Raw genomic sequence first — 16,383 nt, forward strand, 5'->3', positions numbered from 1 at the left:
CTGGTGTTAGATTCTGGTATGATGGTGCAGGGCCTGAGGAGACTTCTGGGTGTCCCTGCAGAGGGGCCTGGCAGGTCTAGTCTCTGGTGAGCCCCTGGCCACATGCAAACAGGACCCCAATCCTTCCAGACACTGCCCTCTGCCTGTCCCCTCAGATGGATATTCGGAGGGTCACTCAGCCCTGCTCTGGTTCCACCTTTGACCTTGTTTCAAGGTTTCCCCCTGACTGGCTGCTGTTGGCTGCTCTGGGTGAAAGTATCTGAACCCTCAGAACCTTACTCCTTGGTCCAGGCTTTTCATGTAGGTGTTCCTAGCAGATCCTTCCTAACCCTGGGGATGAGACCTAGACAAGCTTTAACTCTCATTAATCTTGACATTTGGAGGAAGAAGTTATTTTTAAATATCCAGGAATGTGTTACAGAAGTTGAAAATTGTGATACCAAATTGATTCTCTGCTTTTTTTCAATTCAAGTATTAGAATAAGTAATATTTAGAATTCTAGGTATGTTATTAATAAAAAAAAAAAACCTTTGCCTTTTACTGACCTAGCTGATGCTCCTTAATTTGTTATTTAAATTCTTTTAACAAATATTGAGTGATTCTCATGTGCCAGGCAGGAGGGCAGGTACCCTAACAAAGCGTTCTATGGGACACAGTTGAGAAAGGAAACCGAAGAATACGTGAAATGATTAATAATTGTGGTCTTGCTCTGATGGGAACAAACACAAGAATGAGAAGATGGGGGAAGGAGGAAGAGAGAGAACATCCAAGTTGTCTTATGATTGTAAATTATGTTTTATTTTTAATTTTTTTAATGGAGGACCTGACAACTAACTGCAAGTCTCATTCATAGAATAAGTAGTTTTTTGTTCGTTTGTTTGTTTTGAGAAATCGATACAAAAACCCCCAAAACAAACAAGAGGTCATTACAATTCAATTATCTTAGGGCTTATGCTAGTTTATTATTGAGAGTGTTTTTTTCAATTGCTTAAAAATAATTCATACTTTTCTCTGAATTATAACCATTTTCTCCTCCTAATCTTTTAAGACTAATATACTTTGTGGAAGCTACCATCACTAATGTGAAATACCTCATTAGTAACTTTTAATTTTTAAAAAATGTTTATTTATCTATTTTGAGAGAGAGAGTGTGTGTGTATGTACCAGCATGAGCAGGGGAGGGGCAGAGAGAGCGGGTGAGAAAAAAAAATTCCAAGCAGGCTCTGCATTCCCAGTGCAAAGCCTGACGCAGGACTTGATCTCACAAACCATAAGATCATGACCTGAGTTAAAATCAAGAGTCGGATGCCTAACTGACTGAGCCACTCAGGTGCCCCAGTCATTTTTAATTTAGATTACATGTTTAAATGATAATATCTTAGACATATGGGTTATATAAAATATTGCTGAAATTAATTTTACCTGTTTCACTTGACTTTTTAAATTTTTTTAATATAGGTTTATTTCTGAGAGAGAGAGAGACAGAGCATGACCAGGGGAGGGCCAGGGACACAGAATCCATAGAAGGTTCCAGGCTCTGAGCTGTCAGCACAGAGCCCAATGTGGAGCTCGAACTCATGAACTGTGAGATCATGACCTGAGCTGAAGCCAGACGCTTAACTGACTGAGCCACCCAGGCGCCCCTCACTTGACTTTTTAAATGTGACTGCCAGAAAAATTTAAATGTGACTCAGTATATTTCTACTGAGTTGGCTGCTATAGAATCTTCATATGAAAATCTGTTCATTATTTGGATGGATTGTGGTTTAAGATGTACACCCTTGATAATTATTACTAAAAAAAGAGAAAATGTATAATTTGGCTGGAAAGGATGTTAATTATATCCCAACATCTTTTTATAAAAATCCACTGCAGTGTTTACTTCTGCCAGTAGTCAAAAATGTCTTCAAAAAAGGGGGTATGCATTTTGATCTATTCTTTGCTTCCTATCCATATGCTAGATAGTTGTATTATTTGGCTAAATGTTGTAAATTAGCTAATCTTGTCACAATCCTGCTGGTCTATCAAGAAGCCTCACAATTTTGTATAAGAGAAAAAGATTAAGAACCCCCCCATATTTACAAAGATTTGTAGATAGGAAAGAGTTGAAGAATGAGAAAGATAGTTTAGGTTTATCAAGCATGAAAGAAATGTGAAATGCACTTCTGGTTTGACACATTTGGTTTGACATTTCTCAGGTGATATAAAGGTATGAGGAAGAAGGAGATAAAAAGATCATTTTCAAAGAGTAAACATGGCACCATGCAATTATTTCTTTCCCTTTGTTTTAAATATAGTTCTTGGGACTTTTATTGCAGGCAAAACCCAGAGTAGTCTGGAGGCAAATTAAAGAAAGTATCTGACAGTATTACTGAGGCCAAATACAGTATGCTCAATTATTCAAATAGTTTGTTATTCTTCCTGGCTATGGTCATACTGAGATCTCTTGTTTCTAGGTCATTACTCAATAACAACAGGGAGGAGAAGAGTAGAAACAAAATGGAAAAGATTGCCCCAAGGCAGAGACACTTGTCACTGGGGAACATACAAATGCCCATTACAGTAGTCCCTTCCCCCCTTGTCCAAGGTTTCTCTTCTGGCACTTTGAGTTATCCACCCTCCATAAGCAAATGATCCCCCTTTTGACGTATCATCAGAACTTAGTAGTAGCCTAACACTCTGTCACAATGCCTATGTCATTCACCTCCGTTCGTCTCATCGCATGGGCATTTTATCATCTCATGTCCTCACAAGAAGGAGGAAGACAGTACAATAAACTATTTTGAGAGAGAAACCACATTCACATAGCTTTTATTACAGTGTTTTGTTATGACTGTTCTATTTTATTATTAGTTATTATTGCTAATCTCTTTCTATGCCTAATTAATAGATTTGACTTCATCATAGGTGCGTATATGTATAAGTAGAAACATAGTATATATATAGGAATCAGTCCTATCTGTGGTTTCAGGCAGGCACTGAGGGTCTTGGAACATATCCCTCATGGGTAAGGGGGGACCACTGTACACCCAGTGTTGGATTAGTGAAATTTGTTTAAATGTAAACCACAATATTCTCTTAACCTGTACATCCATCCGTTTCTTTGCGGTTATTTGAGATATATTTGATTTTCAAGCCACAGAAGGCTTCCGTTGTCTCAGTCAAGGCTGCTGTTTGCAAAGGGGTTATTGGCTAAAACTGGACTTGTGAGTATCCTCGATCACGGACTTATGTGGTTTCTACAGTTATTTGTAATTGAATTACACACCATCATGGAGGAGTGAGCGTGCGTGTGCGGGAGGAGTGAGTGAGTGTTGAGAGAGGGAGGAAAGGGGAGAGGAAGTGTCTGGCCTGAGTATAGAGGCCTTCCTACTGCCTGGATCAGGAGCGAGACACCCTGTAACTTGATTCTTCTCTAAGTACCTCCAGGAATAACATAATTTCATTAAAAAGCAGTCATTTTTTAAACTTGGGGGGAAAAAGCCTTTTTTTCCCGAGACACAAAAAGCATTCCTGTTCATTAGTTGTAAGAGTAACACTTGGCAATTTAAGCCCACCATTTTGGTAACATTTTTCTGAAACAGTACCGTCAACTACACTGGAAAAGCTAGTAATAAAATCTGTGTTCTGCTACTAATTGGCTGGGTGGCTTCAGGAAATCTGCTTTACTTCTTTGGGCGTTCGTTTCCTTATCTGTCAAAGGAAAGGTTGGATTACCAGAGCTTTTAAAAAATTAATCCTTACTGCTAATTCTGCCCTTAGGTTCCCTGTCCACAAGCGTGGTTGGGTGGCCGTAAGGGAATGTAGGGAGGCGGTTTGAACTGCTCAGAACAAACTTAGAAAACCAGTGCATTAGTTCCTCTGGGCATCTTGTTAAAATGCAGATTCTGACTCAGTAGTTCTAGGGTGAGGCCCAAGATTCTACATTTCCAATAAGATCCCAGGTAATACCGATGCTACTGGTCCATGTGCCACACTTTCGGTAGTGAGGAGCTAGGTGATTTTCTCCCCGCACCAACCCCCAGCCTTCTCATTCAACAGATGAAAGTGGGTCCTACACAGGCAAAGTGATTTTCCCAAACTTAGACAATAATCGAGTGGTTCACCCCATATAAGAATTTCTGGTATTATCACTAGCAGTTTGATGACAATGTCACTTTCTACGTCTCTTCTATCCTTTCCAATGCTAAAACTTTGGGTGATAATATTTTGTGGCTTCACATTTCTCTGGAGCCACTCTGGACTCAGTATTTTGGCCATACTATCTCATTCACTCTCACAGTTTTATGTCAAATCATATGCAGTAGTTGCTAGAAAAACTAAATTTGACAGATTAACTAATTTTCAATTCATTGCCTTAATCTCGGATAGAACGAGCCTTGGAGGTTTATGTTCTGTGCATGGAGAGAAAGTAAGAGTCCACTAAGGACAATGCCTGTTTTCTGATTCCATGAATTTTGACAGCTGTCTGTTAATGCACTTCAGGAGATCAGCTCTAGCAAAGGTTTTTAGACTATCAGGGCCCACTTAAGATTAGCCATCGGTTAATACCACTAGATCTTTTGCACTCTGTGTGTTATTGCCTTTAAGGAGCTAATTACAATAATCTGGTTGCTTTCTGTTAGATGACTACTCCTCTCCTGAGGTTGATTTTTTTCCACCCAGGGTACACATCACTAGGTATGGACACATTTTTGGTTGTCACAACTGTGGGGGCAGTGCTATTGGCATCTAGTGGGAAAAGGCCATGGGTGTTTCTAAAATTCCCACAATGTACAGGACAGCACCCCACAATAAAGAAATATCTGGCCCTAAATGTCAACAGTGCCAAGGGTGAGAAACCTTATGCCAGACTGATGTGGGCAGGAAGAATTGGACATAATGATTGCAGAACTCCATCACAGGCTCTTTGGATGTATTTGACCAAATTCTTTATGCTCCCAATGCATTATTTTCCTTCAGAGAAAAAGTAATGATAACACAATAAACCGTCTGTGGTATGCTGGATACTGGACCCCCAAAATGTCCATGACTTAATCCCCGGGGCCTGTGAATATATTACTTCACATAGCAAAGAGGATTGTGCAGATGTGATTAAGTTAAGGGTCTTGAGATGGGAAGATTATCTTGGATAGTCTGGATGGGCCCAATTAATTACAAGCATTCTTATAAGAGGGAGGCGGGAAGGTCAGATTTCAGATTTTTAGTGTATGAGAACACAATATGCAGTTAAACCTACAGTTATTTGGAACATTTTTCTCTAAGGGCATGGGAGGCACTTTGGGGTTTTGCATGAACACCGATGATCATACTGATGAAGATGCCGGTGGGCCTAGCGGCTGGTTGAGAGACTCAAGCTAACTTTCTCTGTGCCACTTTCACAGGCAGTTTTTGGGCAAAAGAATTCATCAGGTATGTCGGAAAATGCAGAACACAAGGAACTATTGTGGCAGCGGCTGTACAGTTATTCATGAAATCTCCAAAATGACAAACCTTTGCTGTGCTCTCACTTAAAACGATTTCATTAATTTTTACAACAACCATATTAAGTTACTTGTTAAGATGATTATTATAAGTTTCTTACCGAAGCCTCACTGTAGTGCTGCTTTTCAATTTGAATCCCGAATAATGATGGTATCAGGTTTTTTCTGGTCCATATCAAGTATGTCTGTAAGCAATTAGATGGCATCCAGAGTGCAGCATGGAGTCTTACAACTGTAACACACAGTATATGTATTCATTGGTGTGCCAGCATGCATGGCAGCAGCCTCCTGCCCAGTCACAGCTCCCCACACCCCTCAGCTCATGGAGTGCAACTGCCTCATCTACCTCTCCCCATTTGTGAAATGTCACAGTTTAGAGCATAACTAACATTTGCATAGTGTCTAATAGCCCACCAAGGGCTCTTCACCTCCATTCTACAATCCTTAGCACATTGTTGTTACCCATATTTCACAGATCAGGAAATGGGACTAAAAGAACCCCGGTGATATGTCTAATGTCAAAAAGGCAGTGGAGGCAGGCGGGCCTTGAATTTTCTTTCTCTGACTTAGCAATCATGGGTCCACCTGCTGTTAGGTGGCCCCACTGCATGTGGACTTTGAGACACGTGACAGGTGTAGAGCTCAGCCACAGTCATCGTGGTGATCACACTGAGAACTTAGAGCAGGGGAGTTCTACCATGTGGCCCTGTCAGCTGCCCTCTAATGTTCTCCTGCTTTTAAGACTTTCTGTCTCTGCCTCTGGACCTTGGGAGATCTCCTCTTGGAGATCTTCACAGTTCTTAGTCTTGGGAAAGTAAGTTATTTCTCTGGCTTCTGGCTTTAGTATACAGCCCTCTCCCCAGGGTCCTCTGGTTCTTACTTTGTGGACCCTTTTATGAACTTACGCTCTCTGAAATCTATTAAATAAACCAATATGAAGTGAAATAAGTGATTAGCTACTTAATTGTTCTCTTGCTTCATTTTCATATATTGTAAAAAGGTTTATACTAAATGCTAAATATGTATCACTAAAATTATATGGTATTGTGGTAAATTCTACAAAAAGCTCAATGCAGGTCTTTGGTAAAAAAAACGTAACCCTTCATTCTACTATTGTTTTAAAGATGCAACATGTTCTTTAAATTCATTTTGCCTTTTCTGGGAATTTGTAGGATCAATTTAGGGCTACATGGTTAGTTCCAATAAAGTGAGGTTGTGAAGTTTTTAAAAGTAGCTACCTTTTGGAGATTTCCATTCCAGCATTTGATAAAGAAGGATATTAGGGTGTTTATTAGAGGCAAAATTCTTTTATGTAATATTGAAAACAAAAAAGACAAAAATAAAAACACTTGTATCGTTGTAAAGGTTGCTAAGTCCCCAGTTGAGTACCTCACGTGGGTAAGGTAGACTGACTATTAGAGCCATATTTCTTTTAATCACAGAAAACTGCCATGGTAGATGAATTAGCGCTCTAAGAACCTATTCAATTTATTACCATACTGCCGACTTAAATAAGCAAAATCAACATGTCGTGGCCATAGGTTTTTCATATCCAGAGGTAAATTCTCCATGTTTGAATTGAAAGTAAAATCTTTTATTCCAGGTGGGAAGCCATCAGAAGAATTAGAAATAGAAAACCAATGTAGGGGAATTTTTAAGAAGACTCAAATTCTACAACACAGAGGAAAGGGGGAGAAAAATGTAATATTGGCATAAGGTGTGGTGTAGAGCATGTAGGGAAGGGTTAGCTTCATATCCTTTCTTCACACTGATACGTTTGTATTTGGCAAAGCTTTAAGTTCATGAGGAAACTGAGAAAGAAAGATTAGCAAGGATGGAAATAACGGCAGAGTAACTTTTATTAGAGTGTGATTAAATTAATATTACTTCATGGCTATGCTCTATGTATAAAATAAAATCCAAAATAAAAGACTGAAAGGTGTGGCAGTTGGAAGATATTCATGTTTTGAACACACCAGGAATATGCAAATTCTTATTCTTTCCTCTCAGCACTTTGGATGATAGTACGACTGTGTTAAACAGTATCCCTTTCCATCAGCTTTTGATGCCATTCTCTGCATTATTCACATTTGTCTTCTCACTGCCTGAGCTTTCACTTTAGTTGATTGACATTTTCCCTTAGAGTCTTTGTTATATTAAAAATAAATTTACTTTTTTCCTCAGAGTGAGGCATTAAACTGGTACATGCACATTTTTTTTAGACGATGGTAAAACTTGCAAATTGCTCGGAAATATTTTCTTCATGAAGAGCATAATTCAGTTGCACGTGTTACTGGAGAAAGTGGGGAGTAAAGTGTTGCCTTTTATTCTCCCCTTCCAGCTGTAGTTACACCAACAAATAGGATGACGATCCAGTCCAAGAATATTTCCATTTCTTTTAAGAGTGAGACCTTGAGGTCACTTGAATTCTTGTACTGCCTCCCCTTCCCAGAGCCTTTTAAAATTTTGGCAGCTTTTTGCAATTAGGTAATGGAAGCACAATTCCCGTTCAGAAAATTATTCTGCAAGGTGCCAAACTCAGACATTATAAAGCAAACATACAACTCTACCTTAAGAAATGATTCTATCATAAAATAATACTGACAATTTGCAAATAGCAACAGGAAATGGGTTCTTGAGGTTTGACAATTCTCCATTTCAGTAGGAAAAAGATGGGCAACTGGTTTGAACCAAATGACAAACTCTTATTAAAGAATAGCAACTTCTCATGAAATAAGGCTTTGTGTCTCCTGGTCACAGCATTTAGGCTCAAATGCTTGTAAATAATCCAGCAATCTTCTGACCCTCTTACTTTAGGAAGGGAAGCCGAGAGATACATTGGATCTGAATCCTGACTCTACTTAGTAGTTGGACGGCATTGGGCAGTTTGTACAACCTCTCTGAAGCCCCATTTCTCCAGACACAAAATGAGAATAATGACCCCTGTTTTCTAGGATTGTTTTTAGGGTTATAGACAATAGATGTAAAATGTCTAGTACAGTTCCAGGCACCATGGAGGCTCTCGATACCCAGTGATGCAACTCGAGAAGAGAGTTCTTATAAATTCACACTCTGCGTGTGGTCCCTGTGGTGTGGCTGGCTTGCACCATCTGCTACTGAAAGGCCTGCGTGAATGCAGGAGCACCGTAGGATTTCAGATCTGATGTCACTGAGGTGCAGTCCCAGGACCCCAACCTAGTTGACTTTCCTGAAGAGTTTACTTCATCGATTCACTTAAAAAAATTAGCTCATTTCAGATGAAGCCCCCAAACCTGCTTTCATGAAACGTTTGAGTTTTCAGCCTGTTTTGGTCTGATAGAGACCACGTTACAGTCTCTCCCCGCCCACATACACAGTACTTTTGCTTGACTGAGGGCATTCACTGATGTGAAAACAATCTTTGCAACATGACAATATTGGGTTAAATATTTGGGTTCTTTTAATGTGAGCCTGTTTGAGGCCCAGTCCGAGTAACTGGAAAGAATCATTCGATTGGAAGGATTCCCGAGGGTTCATTTGGAATTACTGAGTCACTGAAGCTCAGGCTGGAAGAAATCATGTAGTCCTATCCACCTGCTTCCTGGTAGGACCACCCACTCCTTTCACAAACTAGAATTTATCCTGTTCCCCCAAGTGCTGCTGCTGAGAAGGAACTTCTGGAAGTTTCAAACACTCATGAAAGATATGTACATATTGTTCCTAGTTACAGCTCTTCCTACGTCAAAATAAAGCAAAAACTGAATGGTCTACTTGTCTTAGTACGTGAAGTAAGCTTCAATTTGTATTTTCTCTCTTGTGATTTTATTCTAATTTTTCAAACCAGGAACCTCTATCTATCTATCTACCTATCTATCCACCTACCCATCCACCCACATACCTAACCTACCTACCTATTCATTCATTCAACAAATTATGAGTGTCCACGATGCACCAGGCCTAGGGCTTGGTATGATTTTGGCAAATACAGAAAGGAGAAAAGGATACACGTTGTCTTCTAATCCAGAGTCTCATGGGGGGAAAGATATGTAAAAGAATAACTTAAATATGATAAACATTATAATAGAGGTATGAAAAAATTCTCTGAGAGTACAAAGGAGAAAGGAAGTAACAAACTTGCTGGTGCTTTTCTCTCTGGATTTTTTCTGGAAAAAGCATCTTTCATTCGGAAGATAACAATTCTTTATTCTCCTTTATGTACTTAGAAGCATATATCACAACCCTTAAAGTCAGAAAGTTCTTCCTTCTGTAACACAAGTCCCTTGTGCAGGAGGGAAAGTGGGAAGGGAACTCACACTGACTGAGTGGTAAGCACAAAAATGTTGTGAGATAGGTATTATTTTTCTCATCTTCCAGATTTTATTCACCATTGAATTTCTGATGTAAGGAGGTACTCAGTGAATAGTGCTGAATGGGTCAAAGAGGAAACTGAACATCAGAGAGGTTAAGTGACATATCTGAGGTCACAAAGCTAGTAAATTCTCATATATTCTGTGGTCTTTACACAACTCTAAGCCACTAAAGCCTTTTCCAATGCTTTTCCAATGCTTTGGTGGAGATGAACATCAGATTATATTTCTTTGTATAAAAGGTCCTCCTACACTTGGTCAAATCCAGTAGCTTCCTTGTGTTATTCCCTATAAAACTGCAATTAACTAGTTGACAGTCAATCCATTGCAGAGAGGCCTTAGAGCCTAATGATGAAGAGAACTGGCTCTGGGTTCAAATCCAAGCTCCTCTGCTTGCTAGCTACCAAAGCAAAAATGAAAACAAAAACAAACCCTGTAGTCTTCTCATCAATAAAGTGACAATAACAATAACACTTCTCTCATGGGGCTGTTCTGCTGATAAAAATAGGTAGCACATGCAATGTCCTTAGTGTAGAGTCTGAATATAGAAGCCCTGAACACACATGGGCTAATATTCGATTGTAGCTGTCCCAAGTCTCAAGATATCCTTGAGGGTGGCGAAAATCTCCCTCAGTGACTTGTTTCAGAGACCTAACCAGGAAATTCTTTGGCTCTAACTCAAAGTGCCTCCTTCTGCTATAATTGAAAGCAGTTTCCTCAGGTTCTAGTCTCTGAGGAAATATGGAGCAGCTGGTCCTTCATATTCTTGATGGCTTTTACTAAGCCAGCCACACTTCAGAGTTTTTGCTTCTGAACTAAATGTACTCCCAAGTCAGAAACTCTTTCTACATAAACCTTTTTTTCCTTCCCTCTAATCTTCCAGTCTCCATTGGACCCTTAAGGAACATGGCCGTTGGGTGTGAAAATTTTGCAGATGGAAAATACAGAGATTTTTCTTAGAAAATGGAGTCTACAATTGCTGACCTAGTGTTACTGGAAAATCTCAGCCAGGGGTAGGTGAAGTAACAGTTGCTAATGAAGTAACTCAGAGATGGAAACTTCTCTGAATATTAAAAATACACTCAATCCATATTTATGTATCTTTTGGCCACAGTAATTCATCTTGTAAATGTGTTGGCCTATTTTTCTCATTATCCCAAATAGAGACTGTGACTTGGTCACTGCCATGCCAGAAACAGATTGAACCTTTTCTGCAAGCAGAAACCAATTTGCAAAAAGAATAGAAGAATTCTGGAAAGACTTACGAAGATAATTTATCTCCTCTTTCTCATTTGACGGACAGTCAAGCAAGACTTAGAGAGGTTAAGTAACTTCCTCCAGATCATACACCAAGTTCGCGACAGTGAAATATTCTGACTTCCCTTAAGGATATTTATTTGATATCAAGAACTGCTTTTCATGTTGTTGATTTGAATAAATTGATAAATTATTAATAAATTAATAAATAAATTAATAATTAATAAATTAATAGGCTATTATTGACATATGAAATGAAATTGCCTAACAGTAAAATGAAACTATGTTATAAAAAGACAAGGGGAGACTTCCCATAAAATATTGAACAGATGTAATATCCCCATTTTCTGGGGACTAGAAAGAGCAGATAGTTATAAAATCCTGCAGAGAGAACATAGGCAGGAAGGTTGCTCGCTCCTTCTCCTTTTCTTTGCTATTATAAAATGTCATTTCCCATGTGTCCAGCTTCCATCTGGATTGAACATGGAAAAGGGCAGTCAGTAGTAATATTATTTAATATTCTTAAACTGATTTCCCTTGGCTTTTACAATTACCTAATGACTGTTTTCAAGCACGTCTTGGACTTAGAAGATTGCAACCTTGGCTCAGAAAAGAGCAGTCTTATTCCTCAGGCTATTTTCTTAAGCTCTGAAAGCTTTAGTGAAATAATGCATTATTATGTCACATATGGTGCTCATCTCAGAATACTGCTGTAAGCTGCTGAGTTCTGTATCTGTAGTATGTATCCATATGCTGGTAGAGTGAGTATGTATGTGTGTCAACATTTATATGGAGAATGATCTTCTGTGCTTTTCATCTCTCAATATTTGGGACATTTTTATTTGTAGTGGGAGAAAGAAAATCCAAACATGTCTTTCAGTATAGGAGAATCAAACATGAATCCTGAGGAGTAGGTTTATGAATAAATTATTTTGTATTTCCTATGTGAAAAATACCATCCAATAAATTTTTGTTGGTATACTGTTATTTTTCTAAATGACCTTTCAACAACATTATACGTACTAGTAACTATTTTGATGGAGAATTTGAAAAATTCTGCCACAGATTTTGTTTTTTTAATCACACATAGGGAGGAGTGAAGTTTGGAATGGCAATATAATTACCAAAAACACCCCACAACAACAATAGAAAAACAATGATCTAGTTTACTATTTGGGAGAACTTCTGGATGCCCAAAGTATTTACTTTCCTGGTTTCAAATCTTATCTTCTAGATGAGCATAGTCCTATCAACATATCCTCTAGTGCAAAGGTGTAAAATGCTTTAGCTTCCATATTCACTATTGTCTTCCTTTTCCATGGAATGAATAAGTCATGGGAATAAAAGGTGCAGTACAGGGAATATAGTCAATGATATTGTAATAGCTTTACATGGTGACAGATGATGGCTACACTTGTGGTGTGCATAGCATAATGTATAGAGATCTTGAATCTCTATGTTGTATATCTGAAACTAATGTATCATTGTGCATCAACTATACTCAAACAACAACAACAACAGCAACAACAACACCATTAAGAAGCTACTTTTCAGGAAAAAAGCCTCCTCAAGGCCAATGAGGAAAATTTCATCCCAGCCGCTTATATTCCATGGTGTTATTGAGTCCAAGTTAGCAAGGCCAAACAATGATTGAGAAACAAACCAGCACTTGTTTGAGAATTATCACTGGCCAGTGACTCAGTCCCCAACATTTCAGACTGGTTGTTTTGGGAATTGTATGGCCTCAAGCACTGAAAGGCAAACTTGTTCACCCACATGTTGAGGGGCCAGAAAGCAAGGAAGGTGGTAATTTGTTCCTCTGTATAAATATGTTCCACCCACTCCTAGCCACAAGTGGGAGTGAAGGATGGGGCTTTTGGCTTAAAGGGTGGAGTCACATTTGTCCCCCTCATTTCCTTGTAGGGATGTTGGGGAGACCAGTGAGATCATGTCTATGAAGTGGATTGATTGGAATGTGCTCATGTGGTCCAATGTAAATTATGCCAGCAAGATTTTTTTTTTAATTTCCCCTTTCTTTTCTCACAAGTCACAAACCATTGGCAACCTGTGCAGATTGTCCCATGTCCTTAGGTTCAAATCTCTCTGCCAACACACTCGTGGTAATTCATTTATGGTCTGTGTGTAAATAGCCAAACCCTAGCTCTTTGTCTTTCAGAACCTTCCCATAGACAGCTGGAGCTGTTCTGAGTGCGGAACTGTATGGAAAAGTACAGAGGGCCCCAGTGTCTAGCATATTCATCCTAAAGTCACATAATATTTGGGTACTCTACAGCTTGCCTGGGATGGTATTCAGAAGTTCTCTATTAGCTCAACATAGTACTGGAAGTCTTAGCCTCAGTAATCAGACAACAAAAAGAAATAAAAAGCATACAAATTGGCAAGAAAGAAATCAAACTTCTGCTCTTCGCAGATCACACGATACTCTACGTGGAAAACCTGAAAGACTCCACCAAAAAACTGCTAGAACTGATACATGAATTCAGCAAAGTCGCAGGATATAAAATCAATGTATAGAAATCAGTTGTATTTCTATACAACAATAATGAAACAGTAGACAGAGAAAGCAAGGAATTGATCCTATTTACAATTGCACCAACACCATAAAATACCCAGGAATAAACCTAACCAAAGAGGTATAAGATCTGTATGCTGAAAACTATAAAAAGCTTATGAAAGAAATTGAAAAAGACACAAAGAAATGGAAAAACATTCCAAGCTCATGGATTGGAAGAACAAACATTGTTAAAATGTCTGTACTACCCAAAGCAATCTACACATTCAATGCAATTCCTATGAAAATAACACTAACATTCCTCACAGAGATAGAAAAAATTTAAATTTGTATGGAACCAGAAAAGACCTTGAATAGCCAAAGTAATAGATCAGTGACATGGACCACTTTCTTACACCATACACAAAAATACACTCAAAATGGATGAAAGACCTAAATGTAAGACAGGAAACCATCAAAATCCTAGAGGAGGAAACAGGCAACAACCTCTTAGACCTCCGCTGCAGCAACTTCTTACTAGACATGTCTCCAGAGGCAAGGGAAACACAAGCAAAAATGAACCATTTGGAGCTCATCAAAATAAAAAGCTTCTGCACAGTGAAGGAAACAATCAGCAAAACTAAAAGGCAACCCATGGAGAGGGAGAAGATATTTGCAAATGACATATCAGATAAAGCGTTAGTATCCAAAATCTGTAAAGAACTTGTCAAACTCAACATCCAAAAAAGCAAATAATCCAGTGAAGAAATAAATGGGCAGAAGACATGAACAGACACTTTTCCAAAGAAGACATCCAGATAGCTAACAGACACATGAAAAGATGCTCAATATTACTCATCATCATCAGGGAAATACAAATCAAAACCACAATGAGATACCACCTCGCACCTGTCAGAATGGCTAAAATTAACAACTCAGCCAACAACAGATGTTGGTGAGCATGTGCAGAAAGGGGAACCCTTTTGCACTGTTGGTGAACAATGCGAAATGGTGCAGCCACTCTGGAAAACAGTATGGAGGTTCCTCAAAAAATTAAAAATAGACCTACCCTATGAACAAGCAGTTGCACTACTAGGTATTTATTAGTTCAAAATTGCTTTTAGACACCTTGTATACTTTCATGAGATATACTATAAGATGTCCTATATGAAGAAGCTATCTGAGTAAATGGAGGATTATACTTCTAAGAGATCCACAGTGACCTGTGACTGTCATGTATTCATTCAGTCCTTTTTGGTACTCTCCCTGTAAGACATTAAGCCAATTTAAAACCAGTGGCTTCCATGAAAAGTTTCCTGAAGCACATTTCTATTTTCTGCTGTCATTAGGGAATGCTGGTGAATTTCTAAATAATTGTGATATCTTGTTTTTAAGAAATATAGCAGATAACAAAATGGAGGAGAAGGAGGAAAGATTTGGGTATGGATTTTAGAAAATAATTATTAAAAATTGGTTATGTTTGCATGAATTTTGGATCTATTTTGAAGCACAATCTGATCACATTATTGTTACTCTTAGAATAGTCATTTCTTGATGCTTACTCCTTAAATTCCTTTGCACATAGCTGCCAAACTGATGTTTCCAATGCTATTGTAATGGTATCTTTTAAAAGGTTTTATTTTCTATTTGTTTCATGTTTATAGTATACAGAAGCGAATTGCTTTTTGAATATGAGACCTTGCATCCAATGGGTTTGATAAATGCACCTCTTCATTCCAATAATAACTAATGAAAATAGTATCTTTTTACTTGGCAATGATTATACCTTTTAGTCCTATTTCTTGATGTATTGTACTGACTAGGACCCCTAATATAATTTATTTATTTATTTTTAAATGTTTTCTTTATTTTTGAGGGAGAGAGAACAAGCTGGGGAGGGGCAGAGAGAGAGAGAGAGGGACAAAAGACCTGAAGCAGGCTCTGTGCTGACAGCAGTGAGCCCCAGGCGGGGCTCAAACTCACACACAGCGAGATCATGACCTGAGCTGAAGTTGGAGGCTCTACTGACTGAGCCACCCAGGCGCCCCTCCAATATAATTTGAACAAAAAATGGTGAGAGTAGGCATTCTTGTTTTGTCCCAAAAGTCACAAGTACGGTTAATATTTGTAGAACTTTTTGCTAAGTATGCTGCTATCAGCTTAAGATAGTTTGCTGGGCACTTTTATCATCAATGGGTGTTGAATTTTACCAAATGCTTTTTTTCTAAATTTATTGAATTTATTATGTAGCTTTCTTTTTTTTAATGGTAATGTGGTAAATTACATTGATTGGTTTCTGAATCAGAAACCACCTTGCTTTTCTGAAATAAAGCCAATTAGGTCAGGCTAATATTGTTTATGATTTCTGTACCTATGTGTCTGCTATTTTTCTTTTTTGTAACATCCCTTTCAGGTTTTGGCATCAAGATTATGCTGGGCTGATAAATAATACAGAAGTGTCTCTTATTCTTTTTTTTCCTATCCCTGGAAGTGTTTGTATTAGATTGGAGTTATTTATTCTTTAAGTTCTGTGGTAATTTATAGGTGAACTACCTGGATGTAGTTTTCTTTGTGGAAAGGTTATGAAAATAGGTCCAATTTCTTTAATGATATTAAGCCATTCAGTTTTCCTGTCTTTTTCTGTGTCCGTTTGGCAACACTTTCATATAAGTTGTCATATTTACTGGCATAAAGTGTTTTGTAATATCTTCTAATGATCTTTTTAATGTCAGCTGATAGTTTACAATGCTATTATTCTTACAACCAGTAGTAACGCCAAAAATGA

At 38.3% G+C, this 16,383-nt stretch overlaps 1 protein-coding gene across 2 annotated transcripts in view; it reads right to left on the bottom strand.

The window, feature by feature from the left end:
• COL8A1 (collagen type VIII alpha 1 chain) overlaps positions 1 to 16,383 on the bottom strand; it is a 150,523-nt gene that overhangs the window by 102,008 nt on the left and 32,132 nt on the right. Inside the window, exon 2 of one of the 2 annotated variants that reach the window (XM_032594763.1) lies at positions 5,585 to 5,715. The exons of the other annotated variant lie outside the window; for it this stretch is intronic. The gene's annotated coding sequence lies outside the window, so the exon portion shown is untranslated. The remainder of the gene's footprint in view (positions 1 to 5,584; positions 5,716 to 16,383) is intronic. 2 annotated transcript variants of the gene reach the window in all.

The sequence above is a fragment of the Lynx canadensis genome, chromosome C2 (assembly GCF_007474595.2).
Source record: "Lynx canadensis isolate LIC74 chromosome C2, mLynCan4.pri.v2, whole genome shotgun sequence".
Classification (NCBI taxonomy): domain Eukaryota; kingdom Metazoa; phylum Chordata; class Mammalia; order Carnivora; family Felidae; genus Lynx; species Lynx canadensis.